Source organism: Lepidochelys olivacea, assembly GCF_965140295.1.
Source record: "Lepidochelys olivacea isolate rLepOli2 genome assembly, chromosome: 8".
Classification (NCBI taxonomy): Eukaryota; Metazoa; Chordata; order Testudines; family Cheloniidae; genus Lepidochelys; species Lepidochelys olivacea.
In genome coordinates, this window is record NC_140418.1 from 99,209,359 (window position 1) to 99,225,631 (window position 16,273).

Genomic DNA, 16,273 nt, shown 5'->3' on the forward strand with positions numbered 1-16,273 from the left:
ACTACAGAGAGTAGTTCTGTTAACTTCAGTAGGGCTAAAGCCTAGGAGTAAGCACTGGGCCCTCAACTAGTAAGTGTTTTACAGTAAGTACATTGACAATCCCATCCAATATACTCCTTAGATGCTTTTGAAAACCCCATTCATTGTTTTTTTCTTATACGTAAAGCACCATGCGTATGAATGCCGCTATTCCTACCTGCATGCCTCCAGCTTTCACCCTGACCACACCACACGATCCATCGTCTACAGCCAAGCTCTGCGATACAACCGCATTTGCTCCAACCCCTCAGACAGAGACAAACACCTACAAGATCTCTGTCAAGCTTTCTTACAACTACAATACCCACCTGCAGAAGTAAAGAAACAGATTGATAGAGCCAGAAGAGTTCCCAGAAGTTACCTACTACAGGACAGGCCTAACAAAGAAAATAACAGAACGCCACTAGCCGTCACCTTCAGCCCCCAACTAAAACCCCTCCAACGCATTATTAAGGATCTACAACCTATCCTAAAGGATGACCCAGCACTCTCACAAATCTTGGGAGACAGGCCAGTCCTTGCCTACAGACAGCCCCGCAACCTGAAGCAAATACTCACCAACAACCACATACCACACAACAGAACCACTAACCCAGGAACTTATCCTTGCAACAAAACCCGTTGCCAACTGTGTCCACATATCTATTCAGGGGACACCATCACAGGGCCTCATAACATCAGCCACACTATCAGAGGCTCGTTCACCTGCACATCCACCAATGTGATATATGCCTTCATGTGCCAGCAATGCCCCTCTGCCATGTACATTGGTCAAACTGGACAGTCTCTACGTAAAAGAATAAATGGACACAAATCAGATGTCAAGAATTATAACATTCATAAACCAGTCGGAGAACACTTCAATCTCTCTGGTCACGCAATCACAGACATGAAGGTTGCTATCTTAAAACAAAAAAACTTCAAATCCAGACTCCAGCGAGAAACTGCTGAATTGGAATTCATTTGCAAATTGGATACTATTAATTTAGGCTTAAATAGAGACTGGGAGTGGCTAAGTCATTATGCAAGGTAGCCTGTGTCCTCTTGTTTTTTCCTACCCCCCCCCCCCAGATGTTCTGGTTTAACTTGGATTTAAACTTGGAGAGTGGTCAGTTTGGATGAGCTATTACCAGCAGGAGAGTGAGTTTGTGTGTGTATGGGGGTGGGGGGGATGTGAGAAAACCTGGATTTGTGCAGGAAATAGCCCAACTTGGTTGTCATGTACATTGTGTAAAGAGTTGTCACTTTGGATGGGCTATCACAACCAGGAGAGTGAATTTGTGTGGGGGGGTGGAGGGTGAGAAAACCTGGATTTGTGCTGGAAATGGCCCACCTGATGATCACTTTAGATAAGCTATTACCAGCAGGACAGTGGGGTGGGAGGAGGTATTGTTTCATATTCTCTGTGTATATATAAAGTCTGCTGCAGTTTCCACGGTATGCATCCGATGAAGTGAGCTGTAGCTCACGAAAGCTTATGCTCAAATAAATTGGTTAGTCTCTAAGGTGCCACAAGTACTCCTTTTCTTTTTCCATAGGTGTAATTATAACAGTATTTGCATGGCAGTATCTCCATATTTCCCATTGTTTATTTTTGTTCTTTGTGACCTTTGTAGTTGCCATTCACTAGTTGCTTCTGCTGCTGGCTATGAAAATGTCTGTAGGTTTTCTGTTCTGATCCCAGGTCCTGAGCCCTCATTCTTAAAGAGCAATCTACATGCATTCCTCTTGCTTCTTTCACTTCATTTAATGATAACCATGCCATCTGTCATCTTATTTATTAAAATGTATTTGTAACTTTGTAATATATTTTCAATATAGATGGGAACGTCAAAAACAGGTCATAGCATTTTTTAGTCAAATTCCCCTGGGTCAGATCCTCAGCTAACATAAATTGTAGAGCTCCATTAACTTGAACAGAGCTACAATGATTTATTTACACCTGCTGCCAATCTGGCCCCCAGGAGTAAAGTATGAATATGATTAGTCCTTCAGTCAAAGACTTTGGGTGAAATTCTGGCTCCATTGAAGTGAGTGTGAGTTTTGCCGTTGACTTCAATGGGGCCTAAATTTCACATTTGCACACAAATATACCCATTTAACTGGATTTGCATGCACATAAATCAAAAGACTAAGAAGTATGGTCTTGCATTAAAGGCAAACTGGGAGTCAGAAAACCTAGGTTCTATACCTAATTCTGCCATAGATTTACTGGGAGAACCTGGGAGTGTTACTCAACTTTCTCCATGCCTTAGTTTCCCTATGTGTAAAATTGGAGTAATAATAATCTTGTGGTCCGTCCCTGTGCAGTTGTGAGCCCCAGTTCATGTCTGCGGTGTGTTCGAAGATCTTGGGTGGAAAGCACTACAGAAATGTCAAGTTGATGCTGCTCCTTAAAGTCAGTTTGGGTATCAGATATTCACAATGGCATAAACCTCCCCTCCCACTGTCTGCCCCCACCCCCATTCCTGGTCTCCATCCTTCCCTTCTCCCCACAAATACACACCTTCCCACACAAGCTTCCTGCTCACCGCTCATTTCTCAGCAACAGCCATAAACTCCCTCCCACTCTCTAAGCCTTCCTGACCCCAAGATTACAGACTCACCCACTTCTGCAGCCTCGCTCCTTCCTTCATTTCTACTGGTATCCAGGAGACATATCTGTTGGATACTGATATACTGTCAGGTACTTGACAAATCCAGATCACATTTCAGACTGAAAGGGGCTCTGTCAAGGGTGCAGGCTAAAAGCTGATCTCCCTTCACTGTTCCACACTTCCTGTTGCTGACTCACTTCCTGTCTCACTGTTCTCTTTAACCTTCTCCCAACCTTCTCAAGCCTTCACTGTGGGCTGTCACCCCTTCTGCCCAGAGCTCTCTCCTGCCTCCGAATGGCTCTCTCCTGTCTCCTGGACTTCAGTGAGAGTTGTGTCTGCTTACTCCCAGGCTCCCCAAATCATTCATGCACTTCTCATGGCAGTATTTGTCTGTGCCTGAATTTGGGCATTCGTGTGTAAAGCAGCCACCTATTCTTTCTTCACATCCTTTAAAAAAAACACCTGATGTCTTCTGTGAAGCCCACCAAGGTAACGCTGTCATCCACTCTCTCAAAAGGCAAAGAAAATCTCACTCTGCTATAAATATCCTATGGACTATTCTAGACATTTGGTATCTGTCTGTCTGAATAGATTGTAAGCCCCTTGGGACGGGGACCATATCCTCCTCTGGGATTTATACTGTACACGGTAAACAAATTTGTAAACAGAAATTCCAGGCTCAGTATGCAAACATTGTTTGAACAGCTGCTGGTAGGTTCAGCAAAACCATCAAAGAAATATAGTCACAACTTGATGTCTACCAGTAAGTGATTAGACTTACCTAATCTTTCAGAGGACTTGAAACATGTGATGCCGAATGACTTTCATGGGATTAACACTATTAAAACCCCACATCTTACTCTGAAACCTTATCTTCCTATTGTCTAACTCTAGGTTATCTACTGGCTTTCTTCTGTCATCCTTCTGCAACCCTCTCACCCTACAAGAACCCCCATGACAGTTGGCACGCTGTTGTCATGATATGTACCCAAAAGGTGACAAGTAATATATCACTGGAAAACTAATAACTCACTAATCATTAATATTCTTGCATGATGTTTGTACAGTAGCCCCACAAAGGACTTTACTGATATGTGCTGGAAATATGTTCCTTAAGAATATATTTGGCAAGCAGTGCCTAAGCCATGCCCGTTCCAGACAAAGGAATGAGGTTCCACCTTGAATGTGTCTCCAGGGTAAGATAAGCAAGGTGTGACCAAAGTAAGATAAAAGTACATTTACATGCAAGGTAAACAAAGCCATCAGGAGAGCAAGTGGGAAAAGGACTACTTAATAATCTCAACGGGGGATGGAGACTGCCGCTGCAGAAAGCCTTCCTGCATCCTGAAGCAAGGTCATTGAACTTCGGGAAGCTATAAGGAGAGGGACACCAAAAGAAGACTTTTCTTTTACCAGCGGAGACAAAGGAACTGAGCACTTTGAGCTCTGTGAAGGGTAGTGGCCAGAGAGTCTGATCAGCCATGCTGAAAGAGAGAGTTGGTGAGAAACACATCTTGAACAAGAGATTTTAGTTTGTTAAATCAGGTTTGAATCTAGAAGCATCTTTTTACTTTTGTTTGCTTGTAGCCCTTTCTAACTTTATACCTTGTACTTGGTATCACTAAAAGCTACAATTTTTTGTTTAACAACCTTGTTTTCCTTTTACTGTAAACCAATTCAGTGAGTTGATTAAACCATAGTGTTAGTGTAACCCTTCTGCCAGGCGGAGCCAGCAGCAACCAAGGCTGGGTTCAATATCTAGGGGTTCGTTTCCATCGATCCAACACAGAACCAGCTCGAGCCCCCACCCAGTAACCTGGGAAAATTACACACTATCCCTGAGTGCCTCTGAGAGGCAATACTTTCCCACCCGCGAGCACAGAGTCTGAGTGTAGAAAAGAAATTTTTAATAAAAGGAGGTTAGTCACTCAGCGTTAATTTGGGAAAACACTGCAAACAGGGTTCATAAACATAAACCATGAGCAAAAGACCCACCCCCAAGTAAGTTGGGCAGAGTCCTTTCCCCCTCAGGTTCTTAAGTCCAGCAAACCAAAAGTCACTTTCACATGCCCAACCCTTCTCTGCACCCCACTCACAGTTGCTGTCCTTGATCAGTGCCAAGCCAGAGCTCAGAGGTGCATTTGCAGAGTTCACCTCTCACCAAGTAAGGAGGCACTCGGGCACTCGCCCGCCACCCTCTCCGCTAGCCGCCCTGCTGGCCACTCGCTGTGCCTCTCCACTAGCCGCCCTGCTGGCCACTTGCTGTGCCTCTCCAGCCATTTGTTCGCCAGCCAACTGTCAGTCACCTTTTGCTGCCACCTCACCACGCCCCCCGGCTCTCCCGAGCAGCCCCACCATCCCTCATTGTGACCCGCCCCAGCGCTCCAGCCCAGTCCTCTCTGGGCATCTGGCTTCAGCTCTTTGGCTCCAAGAGCCAACAGATATTTCCCTCAGCTGCTCTCAGCCTTTAGCCTTCTCTGGCCATTGCTCTCTGGCTCAGGAAGGGCAGCTGGCTAGCCCCTCCACTGGCTACCTAGCTCTCAGCCCTCGCTGGCCTCCTAGCACTGGCTCGCTGGCTCAAGACAGTCAACAAGCTAGCCCCTTCCACTGGCTCCTAGCTCTTGGTCTCTCAGCCCTGGCTTGGCTTTTGAATGTCAGCAGGCTTGCCCTTCGGTGGGTTCCTGAGAATCCTTCCTTCTTTACAGGGAGGGGCTGCAGAGAGTTTATTACTCTTTGTGGCTTTCCCCAGAGACCAGTCCAATCTCCTGACTTTCCTTTCACTGGGGGTCTCTCCCTGACCTTTTATAGCCCCCAGGTGCCAGTGTAACCCACAGACCTCCTGGGTGGGGTGGTCTGTCCCATCTAGTGGCACCAAGACCACTTAGAGAGAGATTAATGAGTCTGCTACAGCCTTAGCTAAAGTGTGGCTTTTAGCTTACGCATTAGAGGCTTATGCATTTAGCTCCAGAGGTCCCAGGTTTGATCCCGCCCACCGACAACCAGGGTCTGTTGGTGTTACACCTGTCAACGCCCTTCATTGGCCAGACTCGGAGAACTTGTTCTGGCACAAGGAAGCTGGACTTGCTTCATTTACAGGGTCCAACCACCCTGTGACAGGTCTCAGGTCCAGAGACCACATCATCTGCCTCCTCCACTGTCCCCCAAACCAAGGGCGCATTTGTTGGAGACTCTGTGAGGTGACCCTTGGTTGTGTCTGGGATATTTTGTCCCCCTCCTACAGGTTTTACGAGAGGAGGGGATGATGACCTTTAAGTTTCATAGTGCTGCATTGCTACACAGTATGCTATTTCTATTAATATATACCTAGATCTGGAGCCTGACACAGCACTCTAAAGTGTGTTGGCACCTATTTAATCAATAGAAAATAATGCAACTCAGCCTTGCAAATTCCTACTTGTCCAGGATGAGGTTAAGGTTTTTTTGGACAGGTAAGTGAAATAATCTTCTTTCCACTACTGTCATTATTAATGATAAGGGGGTGGGGAAAGAGATTTTGGAAAGACTGACGATGTTGCTTACAGGCTGCACACTCTGTGGGGCAGAGATTGTTTCTCCCTCTCTTTGCATGACTCATTATTTACTTAGTATCCCACTCTGCCCACATCCTCAGAGGATATAGGCCTGTTACGACTCTCAGCTGGAGAGCCTGCCTCTTTAGCTAAAGCTGGTGCTTTCAGCTCTTGGGGTCCCCACTTCAGTCCCTGATTATAGTCGTCCCCTGTGTGGCGGGTCCTCTGGAATTCAAAGTGTTAGAGGTCTGAGAGCCTTCTTCTGAACACAAAACCCAGGCTAGCCAGGCTCATCTTATCCCATAAAACTGGACAGCTTGCAGTGTGCAGCCCTACAGATTGCCTGCAACAGCTAACTCAAAAAAGAGCTGATCCTGGGAAAATCTGGACAGGTGGTAACTGTACTTCCAAAGAGTGGTCCAAGTCCATTTCCTTTGACATCTCATCCCAGAATGAGGCAGACATGCTGATTGTCTCAGTCCCAAGAATACAACATTTGGGGGTGTTACTGTCTGGAATTACACTGCAGAAAATGATGACTGCCCCCCCGCCACACACACACACTCCACGGTCGTTATGGGCAACTTATGTATTTAGGGCCCCTCCTCAAGTGCTTTGGGCACATTGGGCTTCACGAATTTTGTGCTGCTGTAGTTTATTTCCAGGAACTCGGTAATTACAGTGGTTTGAGACAAAGGATTCCTGAGTGGGAATATTTAGCTGTCCCTCTCTACCAACTGAATTTCAGGGTTTCAACCAGCAGTGATCTGCTGCTCTTTGCCCCTGTGATTCTAAGCTGTTTCAGTATGCACATCTGAGCCGTACACAGAGAAATCAAATCTAAAACAGATTTTCAAAAACCTCTCTTTGTTCAAAGCTTTTTGTGTTTATTTTTCCTGTACCCAACGACGATTCTAGTTAAAATAACATTGCATCATTTGGCTCAGGTTACTAGATAATTAGGGAGTCTTTAAAAGCGGATTTTCAAGTTGAGCGTAATGGAGACAATTTATAGTAGAACAGATGGTTGGCCTTCATTTGCCTGTTGACAGGTAGCGTGTTGTCAGCACTTCAGGTTGTTATCATACAGAGAACAGCAGTTCAGAATCTTAATTGGGACCCAGAAGGATATACACCGCAGCTTTTGCTGGGCATTTGCAGGCATAGGAAGATGTATAAAAGAAAATAGGGGGAAAAAAGCCAACATATAAATATGATTGAAATGTAAAAAATTGTAGCACGTGGCATGGTGATTTATATATACTATTCCCTTTGATAAGAAGCTGCATACATGAAAATTATTGATTGAAGAACAAGTCAAGAGCCCCTCCCCCACCAAATATACGTATATATCTTTGTGTATGTGCCTATATGCACACAAGAGCTTGCTGCAGTTACACTGACAATGTTAGTATACAGAAAACAAAGGCAGATATGTTAAAATCACATGAAGGATCTGGGTGAAGCCTAGAAAAACTGGGAAATAGATGAGTGAAACCTTTCCCATCATGATTTAAGCGTTTACCACGTCATGATCTGAGCTAGCTGGAGCCAATACCTCCAATGACTGCGAGCAAATACCATGTCCCTAAACTTGCCCCACTGTGCCAAGCTGCCATAGATTGTAGCTTAGGGCACGCTCAGTTCTGTAGCATGTTCTGAGCATGGTCAGTAAGAATGTAGTAAAAATGCTTAATGTTTCTTTTTTAAAAAAAAAATAATTGCATAAAAAAATAAATACAATAAATCACCCACAATCATCTTTTTTTTTTGTAAAATACAAGGAGTGTTTCATTAAATTGCATTTGCTCATGTTTTGAATCAAACTAGTTGACACTGTTAGCTTTGTGCCATTTTTTAAAATTTCTAAACCCATTTGATGAGTTTGTGTTTTTGAAAACACATAATTCAGGGTTGGGACGATCCATGATCCCAAAGGAAAAGGGCTTGGAGTAGAAATGCTTGTTTGTACAACTGTATGGAAAATAAAGGAAAGGGTGGCAGGAAGAAAAACTGGAATATCAATGCAAGAGGACAAAGTCTTCTCTCAGATACACCTGAGTAAGTTTGTTGAATAATACTGACTGAGAACAGAATTTAGCCCTTTAACAGAATTAACAGAATTCAAGCTATTTCCTTCCCCACCTCTCATGCTCAATTATAAAATCCTTTTGAGATTTATTATTATTGAGTGCTGACAGTGCGCTTGGCACTGTACAATACATAAGCAATGAGACACAATTCCTGCCTGGAGGGGCTTACACAATCTGAGATGGACTTCTCACTATCAGAAATGAAATCTGAGGCTAGAAGCTGGTCATATCCCAGCTGTGAAATTCTCCCGAGGAAAGCATCCCAGCTGAACACACTGCTCAAGTCTGATCTGCCCGATAGACACTTGATGGTGTATGGTTGTGGAGTAAGGTTTTTTCAAAAAACGCTCTAATACAACTTTATTTTCAAAATTAACAAGACAGCAAAAGAGACACAGTTATAAACACATCAGAGATCCCACGGAACAATACCTATTGCAGCAGAAAATTTCAGAGGCACATGGGAGATATACACAAGCTGGACCAGAAGCAGAATGTCCTCTAGCAAACTTAATTTCTTACAGCAAGCTACAAATGTTGCTTTCGTCTTCAGAAAGAGAGAGAGAGTGAACACTTTACATTGCCTGAGGAGTGTGAGAAATTCACTTGCCTCTACCTTGCCTTATGGATAAATAGCTGACCTGTGCTTTCAGCATAGAATATCAGGGTTGGAAGGGACCCCAGAAGGTCATCTAGTCCAACCCCCTGCTCGAAGCAGGACCAATTCCCAGTTAAATCATCCCAGCCAGGGCTTTGTCAAGCCTGACCTTAAAAACCTCTAAGGAAGGAGATTCTACCACCTCCCTAGGTAACGCATTCCAGTGTTTCACCACCCTCTTAGTGAAAAAGTTTTTCCTAATATCCAATCTAAACCTCCCCCACTGCAACTTAAGACCATTACTCCTCGTTCTGTCATCTGCTACCATTGAGAACAGTCTAGAGCCATCCTCTTTGGAACCCCCTTTCAGGTAGTTGAAAGCAGCTATCAAATGCCCCCTCATTCTTCTCTTCTGCAGGCTAAACAATCCCAGCTCCCTCAGCCTCTCCTCATAAGTCATGTGTTCCAGTCCCCTAATCATTTTTGTTGCCCTTCGCTGGACTCTCTCCAATTTATCCACATCCTTCTTGAAGTGTGGGGCCCAAAACTGGACACAGTACTCCAGATGAGGCCTCACCAATGTCGAATAGAGGGGAACGATCACGTCCCTCGATCTGCTGGCTATGCCCCTACTTATACATCCCAAAATGCCATTGGCCTTCTTGGCAACAAGGGCACACTGCTGACTCATATCCAGCTTCTCGTCCACTGTCACCCCTAGGTCCTTTTCCGTAGAACTGCTGCCTAGCCATTCGGTCCCTAGTCTGTAGCTGTGCATTGGGTTCTTCCGTCCTAAGTGCAGGACCCTGCACTTATCTTTATTGAACCTCATCAGATTTCTTTTGGCCCAATCCTCCAATTTGTCTAGGTCCTTCTGTATCCTATCCCTCCCCTCCAGCGTATCTACCACTCCTCCCAGTTTAGTATCATCCGCAAATTTGCTGAGAGTGCAATCCACACCATCCTCCAGATCATTTATGAAGATATTGAACAAAACCGGCCCCAGGACCGACCCTGGGGGTACTCCACTTGATACCGGCTGCCAACTAGACATGGAGCCATTGATCACTACCCGTTGAGCCCGACAATCTAGCCAGCTTTCTACCCACCTTATAGTGCATTCATCCAGCCCATACTTCCTTAACTTGCTGACAAGAATACTGTGGGAGACCGTGTCAAAAGCTTTGCTAAAGTCAAGAAACAATACATCCACTGCTTTCCCTTCATCCACAGAACCAGTAATCTCATCATAAAAGGCGATTAGATTAGTCAGGCATGACCTTCCCTTGGTGAATCCATGCTGGCTGTTCCTGATCACTTTCCTCTCATGCAAGTGCTTCAGGATTGATTCTTTGAGGACCTGCTCCATGATTTTTCCAGGGACTGAGGTGAGGCTGACTGGCCTGTAGTTCCCAGGATCCTCCTTCTTCCCTTTTTTAAAGATTGGCACTACATTAGCCTTTTTCCAGTCATCCGGGACTTCCCCGGTTCGCCACGAGTTTTCAAAGATAATGGCCAATGGCTCTGCAATCACAGCCGCCAATTCCTTCAGCACTCTCGGATGCAACTCGTCCGGCCCCATGGACTTGTGCACGTCCAGCTTTTCTAAATAGTCCCTAACCACCTCTATCTCCACAGAGGGCTGGCCATCTCTTCCCCATTTTGTGATGCCCAGCGCAGCAGTCTGGGAGCTGACCTTGTTAGTGAAAACAGAGGCAAAAAAAGCATTGAGTACATTAGCTTTTTCCACATCCTCTGTCACTAGGTTGCCTCCCTCATTCAGTAAGGGGCCCACACAGAGTAGAGAGCACTCTCTACTCTCTTAGCTGTTCAAAATGACTGTATTGTTTTGGAGTGACAGCCGTGTTAGTCTGTATTCGCAAAAAGAAAAGGAGTACTTGTGGCACCTTAGAGACTAACCAATTTATTAGAGCATAAGCTTTCGTGAGCTACAGCTCACTTCCTCAGATGCATATCGTGGAAACTGTATTGTTTTGGATATTCATTCTGTAGCAAGATTTGGGAACACACCATTTCAGCCTTGCAGAACATTTATATTGGCCAAAACTTGATTGAAAAGGGACAATTTCACTGGCTTCAACTGAACAAATGTGAAATGCTTTTTGTTTCTGTTGGAATCAGAGATACGGCTCCTGTTCGACTACCATCCTTGGAACTTGACAATATTCAAACAAAACATTACTGGCTCTTCTATTGTAAAAAAAGATTTGCGTAATGTGAGTGCTGGTGAAAGGTGCCAGACTGAAAGCCATGGGACCTTAGGCCCTGAACCCAAAACGCACTCAAGTACACACTTAGCTTTAAGGATGTGAGTAAACCCTTTGAGTTAGTGGGACTATTTATGTGTTGAAGTGCTTTGTGGGATTGAGACCCACATCCTCTTTTTATCTGCAGAACAAGTATAGCACAGGCACCAGCTGTGGAAGCTGGTGCACACCTCCACATCGAAATATCCCAATCCAGAAAAAGCACCTATGGGATGCAAGGGCAATTCACACTTCCTGCCCATTCAGATCTTGGCCTCTTTGCTGAGGCTGAGCAAGAGTTGTGGTTCAGGTTTGTATGATACAGAGCCCTAGTCATTAGGAAGCAAATGCAGACCCCTGTGTCATGTCACATAGGGCACCCGACAACCGTCAGAGGATGGTGGAGGAGATTTTCAAAGACATAAATGGGAGTAAGAGGCTTAACTGAACTTTGTGCCTTTTAAAAATCTCATCCAAGATCTTTAAGTTATTACTGACCTGAACTAGATACAAAGCAGTAACCTAGAGGTCAAAGGCTCCCTAGCCCTTTGCCATCTCCCTGAATCATCCAGCTCCCTTTATTATTTTTAAACTGGATTGGCTACTAAATTCACCTCCTAGGCAATGAGTGCTCCACTGTCTTGCAGAGTACATTTATTCTCCAATCCAGCTACTTCTCAGACCACCCCGACTTTTTCAGTCGCAGGCATCTGTTGAGCAGACTCTGACAACTGTGTTGCACAATAGGACAGTTTCATGATGGGGACAAGTGAGGATCAAGTGAAGAGACAAACAAATTCATTTTCCTTTTGTGACCTGAAGTGGGATTAAGAACCCAGGTTGACATTAAACAACTACACTAAGCCCCTGTCCACCTGGCCTGCTCTGAAACTATAGCGTATATACACATTTCTGCTCTTTCTATTCTATTCTCCTGTCTCAGCTGAGCGGTACAGTCACATGCTCAGATGCCACATCATACCATAAACACACAGAGAGTGAGATGTTCACAATATATTTCATATTCAGTGGGACTCATTTAGAGCCAGACTGTGTCATTAGGCACAGTCAGTAGTAAGGGGTGGAGTGGTATCGTTCCACCTCAGGAGGGCAGAACACTTCCTGGAGCTCCCAGGTACGCAGATGCCACATCCCTTTCATGGGAAGCAGTTGGTAACTTGCTGTGGTCACCCACCTGATGCAGAGGGGTCACTGGATTTACGGCGCCTTTGCAGAGCAACACTTGGATTTCTGCCTGGTACTTTGGTAGGTCACATAAGCATGGGGATGTCTTTTTATGCCCTCATCTCCCACCATGTACCCCAAATCAACCAGGCACAATCTTGCTCTTAATGATTCAATATTAAAAATTAAGGGTTTTTTAAAAAGGCTTCCCTTTCCCTTCCATTTTCTTTCCTTACTGTATCATTTTCATGTAATATTGGAAAGCATTTCTTCATTGTTTGGAGTCATTTCCAAACAGATTAAAAACTGTTGTAGCAGTCAAGCTCCAGTTCCTTCGTTTATTAGATTCAGAAGACAGCAAATTCCTTAAAACATAGATATAAACAATTATGGTAATACATTCTGATTTTATAATTAGTTTTCATCACATGAAACGTACAGGATTGCAGTTTCAATTTTTTACCGCCCCCTCCCCACCCCTACTCTGATTTCAAAGTGTTTGTGCCTTTCCACTCCCATCCTTCTCTCCGATTCCTGACGTGCCCTGGGCTAAGGGATAGTGACTTATCTTTCAGATTCAATGAAATGCACGAAAGAAGGTCACAAGTACTGAAAAGGCAAATATATTATTGTCAAAATAAACATGGCATTTCTAGTCATTCTTCCCTTTGTGTCAAAAAAATAAAATAGCACCAGCTTTGGCTGGAATCTGAAGCTTTTGATTCATATTTCACAGTGGGATCAGAGCAGAAACTATTTAACTTACCCAACAATTAGGATTGTGGGTAAATAACGTACAATGATGATAATCTTTAGAATAGGGGAGAGTTACTATTTTCAGACAGTGTCCTGGGGAGAGATCTGCCCTCAGATAGATACATGCAACTCCCATCTACTTCTCAAGGACCCAGATCCTCAAAGGTTTCAATTTCAATGGGATGATTTCAATGGGAGTTAAGCACCTAGATACCTATGAGGATCTGAGTCTAGGTGCCTGATCCTGCCCCACTTAATTCAGTGCCCTAGGAGCTGTGTTGAAAGTGCATTTGGCCCCTTGTTATTATTCTAATACTGCATGATCCTCAATGTAAGTTCGGTTTTAATGATTTTGTCTTGCAAACCCAGCCAGGACTTGAGATGAGTTTTATCTATAGATAAAGGATGTGGTGATCATTCAAAATAAATAAATAGATATCCAAATGGCAATTTGGCCAAGACACCAGGGTTGATACACTCCTACTCTTGCAAAAAAATGCTGGTGTGGGAACTTTAGCAACAAGTGCCTGGCTTAATCGGACATATGAAAGGGGGCCCTCCAGCAGTTCATCCCCACCTCATGCTATGCTAGTTCAGTACCAACATAGTGGTGGTCATGAAGCATTTATTTTCCCATCTGAGTACTGACCAGGCCTGACCTTGATTAGGTTGTGAGAGCTGATGACATAAACAACCAAGACGGTGTGAGTGAAGGCCACGTATGACGTTCTGTACAAAGTATGAATACTGCATTCTGGGCCCAAACAGTCTTGTAACTCCTCACACTTGGCAGTGGATAATCTTGCACAAAAAGCCATTAATGCAAAATTTAAACGACCAAAAGCTCTCCGATACCAAGGCCTCCATATAAGCAGGGTAACGTTTGTAAAACAAAAAGAAAAGGAGGACTTGTGGCACCTTAGAGACTTGTGGGGGGGGGTGGAGGGTGAGAAAACCTGGATTTGTGCTGGAAATGGCCCACCTGATGATCACTTTAGATAAGCTATTACCAGCAGGACAGTGGGGTGGGAGTAGGTATTGTTTCATATTCTCTGTGTATATATAAAGCCTGCTGCAGTTTCCACGATATGCATCTGAGGAAGTGAGCTGTAGCTCACGAAAGCTTATGCTCTAATAAATTGGTTAGTCTCTAAGGTGCCACAAGTCCTCCTTTTCTTTTTGTGAATACAGACTAACACGGCTGTTACTCTGAAACCTGTCAGTTTGTAAAACAAATCACTGTTGTGGCGATGTACAGTGCATAATGGTGGGTCACAAGTGGACTAATGTAAGATCCCTCTGCATCCAGCTTGAGCGAATATTGAACCTGCATATGTTTAAACATTACGTTAGAGTCAGAGTGTATTTGTTTCTATTTATTTCCCTCATCAAGGCAATTTATACAGACTGGAATAGACAGAGACAGGGAGGTTAAATATTCAGGGTGGGGATTTAGCTGCATGAGTCCCATTCAGGTTAATGGGAGTCACATTGCTAAGTCCCTATGTGTGGCACACTGAATAGTCAGTCACCCCTGCACTGACTGCCTTGGCAAGAGCTTAAGCAGTAAACAGAAGCCACACTAGAGAAAAAACTCATTTGATGAGTTAAATGAAATGACTATTTTGGATGAGAGCGAGTCCCATTGTAACTGCGATTTTGTTTGGAAGCTTAGATATATTGAGCGTTAAGGAAAGAGAAGATTAAGATTTCATAGAAAGGGAAATGCTTCTATTTATTTTGCTGAGATCCTTTATAAGCCTTGAAGACCAGCAGACTGGCCGTAAGATGTCACTCAGGGTCTGATCCTATGAAGTGCCAAGCGGCTCCTGAAAGACACCAAGCAAATTCCACCACAACGGGAGGGAGTGTTGCTGAGCACGTTGCAGGAGCGGGGCCTGAGTAAAGGGATGGCCTCAGACACAGACGTTGTGCACCGAGTGCTGGAATACTCCCTTGTGACAGTGAAATGCAGCTCGTGGAGACTAACTGTTCCAGCCTGCGACACACCACCTGGATCTGAGGGGAATTCCCTGCTGGAACCTCTTTTCTCCATGCACTGCACCCCTACAAGAACCTGGAGGGTGGCAGCAATCTACTTCTTTTTTATGCAAATTAATGACACCTCCCAGGCCCTCAGTCAAGCAAATTTGGGCCCCTGGTTTCAGAACACCTTGAAAATGCCAGCCCCCAGTGTTCATAACGAAGTAACTCAAGAAATACATACAGCTGTTAGCTTCACATCATAAAAGCCAAACTTCTCTACCTTGTCACACTTTCAAAGTGCTGCCCTCTCTTTCTCCAGCACGTCCGTCCACCTGTAACAAAAGATAAGGGTTAAAAATCCTTTCTGCCCCCAAAGAAGTACAGTAAATTATCAGCCAGAGCATCCAAACTGTGGGTCAAGACTTCAAGGCCGCTATGGCACATTTTTTCCAATGGCTGTAATCTTAGGGTTGGCAATTGATCCAAAGAAAATTACCTAGTACTTGAAGAGTTAAATCATGAATAGTATTAGCACAGCTCCATCTGGTAAAGTACAGTTCCCCTTAGATGACTTTTAGCATGAAAGCAACAGCGAGCTACGATACTTTCCGTTATGAACTGGACCTTGGTTTCCAACGACAGGTGCTGGGCCATCTTTGTTGTAACCAACTCTTTATTCACACTAAACATTCATAGGTGCTATCAGAGGTGTGATAAGAAAGCGACAGGCCCCTTTTGTCTGGCTAGCTTTCGTCTTCATTCCCAGTTTTAGTAACCTTGGGAAAAAAACCCACCACAAAACAAATTACGTGAGTATCGGCCCAGATGACAAATTTGCAAACATGCTACAGCGAGGGCGGCAGAATCCAAAATGGGGCAAGTCTCTGCTCCTCTTGAGAATTGCACCTTTGTAGACTTTACCCTGTAGGATGATTCAATATAGCCAAAAGGTGTGAAACAGGGGAAATCCAGGCCCAGGTAATTCAGCTCACGTTTGAAAGGAGATTTTGCTTGTTGATTAGGTAATCCTTCTCAGGGAAATGCATGGCACCAACTGCTTTTCATGCTAGATTAGTGCTCCTGTGGTCAATTTGCTTTTACTAATGTCAGGGCCCCACGGAGCAGGTTCATCTGTCGCATAGCAACTGCTTCAGCAGCAGTGGAGGTAGCCATGCATAAAAGATTACACATGATGGCAGGGCACAAGTGTGAAGATTTTCAA

At 44.4% G+C, this 16,273-nt stretch overlaps 1 long non-coding RNA gene across 1 annotated transcript in view; it reads right to left on the minus strand.

The window, feature by feature from the left end:
- Positions 1–15,708, minus strand: part of LOC311525642 — a 60,880-nt gene extending 45,172 nt beyond the window's left edge. Inside the window, exons 1-2 of the long non-coding RNA XR_014712834.1 lie at positions 15,548–15,708; positions 15,332–15,383 (exon numbers count right to left, since the gene is read on the minus strand). This is a non-coding gene — a long non-coding RNA (uncharacterized lncRNA). The remainder of the gene's footprint in view (positions 1–15,331; positions 15,384–15,547) is intronic.
- Between the last annotated feature and the right edge of the window lie 565 nt (positions 15,709–16,273).